This window comes from Apium graveolens, chromosome 10, assembly GCF_009905375.1.
Source record: "Apium graveolens cultivar Ventura chromosome 10, ASM990537v1, whole genome shotgun sequence".
Taxonomy (NCBI): Eukaryota; Viridiplantae; Streptophyta; class Magnoliopsida; order Apiales; family Apiaceae; genus Apium; species Apium graveolens.
Window position 1 is genome coordinate 87,390,085 of NC_133656.1, and position 8,239 is coordinate 87,398,323.

Here is an 8,239-nt window from a genome sequence, read left to right on the forward strand (position 1 = left end):
TATTCAAGCTAACACCTTTGAAATCAAGCCGGGCACTATTCAGATGGTGCAGAATTCTGTTTCTTTTGGAGGAGCGGCAACTGAAGACCCCAACATGCACATAAGGAATTTTGTCGAGATCTGCAGCACTTTTAAGTATAATGGCGTGACTGATGAGGCTATCAAGTTGAGGCTTTTCCCATTCTCACTGAGGGACAAGGCTAAAGACTGGTTACATTCTGAACCAGCTGGGTCCATCACTACGTGGCAAGATCTTGCGCAAAAGTTTCTGGTGAAGTTTTATCCGATGGCAAAGACTGCTGCTATGAGGAGTGCTCTTACTCAGTTTGCGCAGCAACCTACAGAATCTATGTGCGAGGCGTGGGAACGCTACAAGGAAATGTTGAGAAAATGTCCACATCATGGAATGCCAGATTGGATGGTGATCACTGGTTTCTATAATGGTTTGGGGGCCCAATCTCGGCCCATGCTCGATGCAGCAGCTGGAGGCGCCTTATGGGCTAAAAGCTATACTAAGGTGTATAATCTTATAGAGACGATGGCTGCAAATGAGCATCAAAACCCAACTCAGAGGATGACGTCAGGCAAGGTGGCAGGTATTCTGGAAGTTGATGCAGCCACCGCTATTGCAGCCCAGCTCCAAGCGCTATCAATGAAGGTTGATTCTCTGGCTACATATGGAGTTAATCAAATAGCTATGGTTTGTGAGCTTTGTGCAGGTTCTCATGCTACGGATCAGTGTTCTCTTATCAACGAATCTGTTCAGTATGTGAATAATATCAGCGACAACAGCAGCCTGTGCCAGTGACCTATTATCCTAACAACAGAAATCATCCAAATTTCAGCTGGGGGAATAATCAGAATGCTATTCAGCCACCATATCAGCAAGGAGTGAGTAAACAGTTTAACCCACCTGGATTCCAGCAACCACAGCAGTATGTTACAAGGCAATCATATCCTCAACAGGGAAGTACAGCTGCACCTACTAGTGCTGATTTTGAGGAACTTAAGTTGTTGTGTAAGAGTCAGGCGGTTTCTATCAAGACCTTGGAAAATCAAATCGGTCAATTAGCCAATGCAGTGCTCAATCGTCAACCTGGCACTCTTCCCAGTGACACGGAAGTACCAGGCGGGAAGGAAGCTAAAGAGAAAGTCAAGGCTATTACCTTAAGGTCTGGAAAAGTAGCTGATGCTGAAAAGGCAAAAGAAGTAGAAGCTGAAATTAGAGATGAAGAATCTAAGCAAAAGGAGAAAGCGGCGGAACCAATGAAGACTACTGTTGAACATACTCTGCCTGAGGCTAATACAGGGGAGAAACAGCTCTATCCTCCACCACCTTTTCCTAAGAGATTACAGCAACAAAAGCTAGATAGACAGTTCGGGAAGTTTCTGGAGGTGTTCAAGAAACTTCACATCAATATACCTTTCGCTGAGGCTCTGGAACAAATGCCTAGTTATGCGAAGTTTATGAAGACTATTCTTTCAAGGAAGGTGAAACTGGATGACCTTGAAACCGTTGCTTTCACGGAAGAATGCAGCGCTATTCTGCAGCAAAAGTTACCACCAAAACTGAAAGATCCAGGAAGCTTCACCATTCCTTGCACCATTGGCAATCTGACTTTTGACAAGTGCCTTTGTGATTTGGGAGCGAGCATTAATCTGATGCCGTTGTCGATCTTTAAAAAGCTGGATCTTCCTGATCCAAAACCCACATACATGTCGCTACAATTAGCTGATCGTTCCATTACTTACCCAAGGGGCATAGTTGAGGATGTGCTCGTCAAGGTGGATAAGCTCTTCTTTCCAGCAGATTTTGTTATTCTGGATTTTGAGGAAGATAAGAAGATTCCCATAATCTTGGGAAGGCCTTTCTTGGCTACTGGCCGTACCTTGATAGATGTGCAAAAAGGGGAACTTACTATGCAGATCCAAGATCAGGATGTGACCTTCAACGTATTCAAGGTAATGAAATTCCCTACAGAAGATGAGGAGTGCTAAAAATTGGATGTGATTGATTCTGCGGTTACTTCGGAACTCGATCGCATGCTAATGTCTGATGTATTGGAAAAGGCCTTAGTGGGGGATTTTGACAGCGATGATGAAGATGGCAACGAGCAATTACAATATCTGAACGCTTCTCCCTGGAAGCGAAAGCTGGACATACCATTTGAATCTCTGGGTACTTCTGACCTTAAGAACGCTGAAGGGAAGCTCAAACCATCAATAGAGGAAGCACCTACCTTGGAGCTCAAGCCGTTACCTGAACACTTGAGGTATGCTTTTTTAGGTGATTCATCTACGTTACCTTTTAATATTTCATCTGATCTTTCAGGTAGTGAGGAAGACAAGCTCTTAAGGATTTTGAGAGAATTCAAATCGGCTATAGGATGGACCATAGCAGACATCAAGGGGATAAGTCCTTCATATTGTATACATAAAATTCTGCTAGAGGAAGGTAGTAAGCCAACTATGGAACAGCAGCGAAGACTGAATCCCATCATGAAGGAGGTGGTGAAGAAAGAAATTCTGAAATGGCTAGATGCAGGCATCATTTATCCTATTTCTGACCGCTCGTGGGTGAACCCCGTACAATGTGTACCTAAGAAAGGAGGTATCACTGTGGTCGCAAATGAAAAGAATGAGCTCATCCCTACTCGAATAGTTACAGGATGGAGAGTATGCATGGATTATAAAAAATTGAACAAAGCCACAAGGAAGGATCACTTCCCTCTTCCATTTATTGATCAGATGCTTGACAGATTGGCGGGTCATGAGTATTTTTGTCTTCTGGATGGTTATTCCGGGTATAATCAGATTTGTATTGCACCAGAGGATCAGGAAAAGACTACCTTCACTTGTCCATTTGGCACGTTTTCTTTTCGCAGAGTTTCGTTTGGGTTATGTGGCGCCCCGGCCACTTTTCAGAGATGTATGATGGCTATATTCTCTGACATGATTGGAAATAACGTCGAAGTGTTCATGGACGACTTCTCCGTCTTTGGACATTCATATGATGAATGTTTGAATAATCTGCGCACCGTACTCAAAAGATGCGTGGAAACTAATTTGGTGCTCAATTGGGAGAAATGTCATTTTATGGTGCGTGAAGGCATTATCCTTGGGCATAAGGTCTCTAGCAAGGGTCTGGAGGTGGACAAGGCCAAGGTGGGAGTCATTGAAAATCTTCCCCCACCTAATTCTGTGAAAGGAATCCTTAGTTTTCTGGGTCATGCGGGTTTTTATCGGCGATTCATCAAAGACTTTTCAAAGATATCTAAGCCGTTATGCAATTTGCTTGAGAAAGATGTGCTTTTCAAATTTGATGATGAATGTTTGGCAGCATTCGAGACTCTCAAGAAGAGTTTGATCACTGCACCAGTTATTACAGCACCAGATTGGACAGAACCGTTTGAGATGATGTGTGATGCGAGTGATTATGCGGTAGGTGCAGTTCTGGGACAGCGCAAGAAAAACCTCTTCCATGTGGTCTACTATGCGTAAGACTTTAAATGGTGCCCAATTGAACTACACCACTACTGAGAAGGAGCTTTTGGCTATAGTCTTTGGTTTTGAGAAATTTCGATCTTATCTGCTTGATACGAAAGTAACAGTATTCACTGATCATGCGGCTATTCGCTATCTGGTTTCCAAGAAGGATTCGAAGCCGAGACTCATTCGTTGGGTGCTTTTACTTCAGGAATTTGAGTTAGAGATCAAAGATAGAAAAGATACTGAGAATCAAGTAGCTGACCATCTCTCTAGATTGGAGAATCCCGATTCTACTTCACAAGATAGGACGTTAATCAATGAATCTTTTCCGGATGAGCAGTTGTTTGCAATTCAGGAGGAAGAACCATGGTTTGTAGATATTGTAAACTATCTCGTCAGCAATATAATGCCTCCTAATTTGACATCCGCTCAAAAGAAGAAGTTTCTGCATGAGGTGAGGTGGTATATGTGGGATGAACCATATTTGTTTAGACAGGGAGATGACCAGATCATCAGGAGATGTATCCCGTTCTGTGAGACGGAGGGGATATTAAGAGATTGCCATTCCACGGTTTATGGTGGACACTATGGTGGTGAGAAGACGGCAGCTCGTATTCTGCAAGCAGGTTTTTTTTGGCCTACTTTGTTCAAAGATGCTCATCAATTTGTTTTAAGGTGTGATCGTTGCCAAAGAGTGGGAAATTTGTCAAGGAAGGATGAGATGCCATTAAATGTGATGCTTGAAGTCGAGGTCTTTGATGTGTGGGGAATCAATTTTATGGGGCCTTTTATCTCATCTTGCAATAATCAGTACATCTTGCTGGCAGTCGATTATGTCTCAAAATGGGTCGAAGTTAAAGCTTTACCGACAAATGATGCAATGGCAGTGCTAAATTTTCTTCATAAGCAAATTTTCACAAGGTTTGGAACACCTCGGGTAATCATAAGTGATGAAGGATCGCATTTTTGCAACCGTAAGTTCACTTCTATGATGCAGCGTTATAATGTGAATCATCGAGTAGCTACTGCCTATCATCCGCAAACAAATGGTCAAGCGGAAGTGTCTAACAGAGAGATAAAGCGCATTCTAGAGAAGGTTGTTTGTCCGTCAAGGAAGGATTGGTCTTTAAAGCTCGATGAAGCTGTTTGGGCTTACAGAACAGCATACAAAACTCCACTTGGGATGTCACCGTTTCAGTTGGTGTACGGTAAGGGATGTCATCTACCTGCGGAGCTTGAGCATAAGGCCTACTGGGCATTGAAGAAGTTGAACCTGGATTTAGATGCAGCTGGTAAGAAAAGAATGCTTCAACTTAATGAACTTGATGAATTTCGAATTCAAGCGTACGAGAATAACAAAATGTATAAGGAAAAGGTGAAGAGGTGGCATGATAGGAAGCTACATCCTAAGTTATTTGTGCCAGGGCAACAAGTTCTCTTATTTAACTCTCGGCTCTGACTTTTTCCTGGGAAGTTGAAATCAAGGTGGTCTGGACCTTTTATTGTCAAAACTGTGTTTCCACATGGAGCGGTGGAAATTTTTGAGAATGATCCGGACCAAGCATTTAAGGTTAACGGTCAGCGGTTGAAACACTACTATGGGGACATGGCAAACCGAGAAGTGATTAGTTCCATTTTGTTGACTACTTGAGAAGGGTACGAAACGTCAAGCTAATGACGAAAAAGAAGCGCTGCGTGGGAGGCAACCCATGAATTGTTGTTACAGGAACCCTTAGAAGTTAATAACCTATACAAAAACACAAAAAAAATCAGAAAACAGGGGCTGGAAAAAAAAAATTCCAGTGACCCCCTGAGTGCCCGCTCAGCAAGCTGAGCGCCCGCTCAGGGGTCGAGTAGCAGAATTTTTTTTCAGTTCAGAAAAAAAAAAACCACAAAAAATAGTTTTAGCCAATAAACCCACAATTTGTTCCCACTACCCCATCATTTTAACCCTTAATTCCCAAACCCTAAACTAATCCACACCCTATATATACATACACCTATCCTACATATCTCCCACAAAACTTCCTACACTTAAACACTCTCACAAACATCAAAAATCGGTTCTTACACACTTTTATTCACGAATCAATGGCACCCAAGAGAGCACGCACTATTGACAGCAGCAGCACAGTTCCTACTGCTGATTCATCGAGGGGTACTGCTGCAAGGCCTCGGTTAACTGACAGAGCCGCAGAGGAGGAGTACACTAGGCTGTTGGGGAAGCCGATTCTGAAGGAGAGGGGGTTTTTACCATCGGGGAGGGATGGTGAGTTGCTGCCCATGATTGCAGAGAAGGGGTGGATAGCTTTTTGTGAGTCACCCGAAGCGGTACCGATGAGCGTTGTTCGCGAGTTCTACGCGAACGCGAAGGCCGACAAGAATGGGTTTTCTGTGGTCCGAGGGCTGACGGTTGATTATCATCCTGCGGCGATTCGCCGTGTGATTGGACAGCGAGAGAGGAAGCCCGAGGAGGAGAACTGGAATGAAAAGACTGCTGAGGATTTTGACTTGGATTTGATTTGTGCGACTCTCTGTCGATCGGGCACAGTTTGGACCCTCAGGACCGGCACTAATGAGTATCGTCACTTTCCGGCGATCGCTATGAACAGGTATGCCCGTGCATGGAATGCATTTATTTGTGCTAATATTTTGCCTTCTTCGCATGCACACGAGGTCACAGTTGAGAGAGCACAGTTGTTGTGGGGAATTCTGAATGAGGAATACTATGTGGACCTTGGTGAGTTTATCTACCAAGGAATTCTGAAGTTTTTGAGGGGAGCGAAGCATATGAACATCCCTTATGCATCCACGGTTACGAAGCTATGCCAAGCAGTGGGAGTGAACTGGCCGGCTCATGAGTAGTTGTAGTTGCCGGCAGCTCCGATTGATTCTGGCACTCTGAATGGAATGCAGGAGTGGACCAGTGGTGAGCCTGAGGAGCATGGGCTGGGTTATCATCTTCCAGGAGGGCGTCCAGCACGAGGTGCTACTATGACTAGGCCAGGGCGTGAGGAGGCTGGTTCTTCGAGAGCTCAGGAGGGTGCTGGGATGGTTGATGCCCAGTATAGGAGGCTTTCACGGTGGATGGATGCCATGTATGAGACGCAGAGCAGGTTTGCTCAAGAGCTCACCCTTGCATTATGGACTGCTTTTCGGGGCCTTGGAGCTGATATCCAGTGGCCAGTTTTTGGTGAGGACTCTGCTTACCCGCCGCCTGATACTCCACCCACTGAGGGTGATGATGATGATGACTCCGAGTAGGTATACCCTGTGTTCCTTTCTACTACTTTCACTGAGGACAGTGAAGATTTTTAGTTTGGGGGTGGTAGTTAAGGAATATTGTGTGTGTGTCATTTAGTTGCATATTCATGATAGTTTAGTTCATATAGTTGCATAATTTATGCCATATAGTTTTTTTTTGTTATGAATGTCATGTAGCTCATGCATTTACCATGATCCCTTTTGCAATGATTTATCGGCTGAATTGTGATATTGATGCGAGTGTAGTGATATCATTAAAGTGATATTAAGTCGTGTAGGTTGATATGCATGCTAGAAACAATTGTAAGTCCACTAAGTCTTAGAGAATGCATAAGGGCTAGATTGTTGTTATGATTTGGTTGTTTTCAAGGTCAATCTACTTATTATGCTTAGAATTCGATTATAGGTTCTTAGTGATAAAGGCATGAAAAAGAAAAAAATTTGGAGAGAAAAAAAAATGGAAGTTGTTGCTAGTTGTGGCTAGGCGTCAAATGGCTAGTAGCCGGCTCGCATATGGTGCGAGTAGTCTAGGGTTGAGCAAGATGGAGCGAAACGCACTTGCTCAGAAGTAAAAAAAAAAAATGCATAATTGATCAAGAGTGGGCTCTTTGGTATTCGAGTTATTAAGTTCTTAGAGGACTTTGTGCCTAGTGACCTAAGGCTTTTAGAGTCTGGGATCCGCTAACCTAACGCTCGTTACATGGATACCATTGTATAAGTCTTTTGTGGACCTCACTCATTGCACGGTCAAATAAGCATTTGAGTTGTGAATAAAAAGCACGATTCCGTAATAAGCTCCAGAGTTCTTGTAGTGTTGTATATCACTTTGTGCCTAGAATTTTTTCTTTGTATAATCATTGGATTGCCTTGAGGATAGTCGAGTCATAATAATTGGTCTAGTTCCAAAGCATATCTGTTAAGCATTTGCACACACCACGTTTCTGGCTGTATGTCTGTTTGCATGAGTTTATTGATCTTTAGTTGTCTAACTGCATTCGTTGAGATGTGGCAATTTGGTTGGTTAATTGTAGTAAGGGAGATCGCTGTATTTTCATATAGATTGCATTCATGCATGCTTTTATTTGTTTTTGAGCCTGTGACACTTGAGGACAAGCATCGATTTAAGTTTGGGCGTGTGATAAGTGGCATTTTATACCACTTAGAACGTCTTAAAATGGCTTAAATTGGTGTCTTGAAATCAAGTATTTTGTGTATTTGATGCATTTTTCTAGTGTTTATGCATTTCAGGGTTTTAGTTGCATTTCGGGGGAGGAATAATCAAGAATAAGCCTTGGCATGTGTTCACCATTGCGAGAGGAAAGAAACGGGCAGATTACGGCGAAGAAACGGAGCAAAATCAGATTTTTTCCAGTAGAGGTCTGAGCGCCCGCTCAGCATTGCTGAGCGGCCGCGCAGCAAGCTGAGCGCCCGCTCAGCTATGCTGAGCAGCCGCGCAGGGTCGGGAAAAAAGATATAATATTTCTGG

The 8,239-nt window shown here is 43.4% G+C and overlaps 1 non-coding gene across 1 annotated transcript; it reads right to left on the minus strand.

Moving 5' to 3' along the window:
* Window positions 1-301: 301 nt before the first annotated feature.
* Window positions 302-408, minus strand: LOC141694070 (small nucleolar RNA R71). The gene has a single exon (XR_012563402.1). It is a non-coding gene; the product is annotated as a small nucleolar RNA R71 (small nucleolar RNA).
* Window positions 409-8,239: the final 7,831 nt, after the last annotated feature.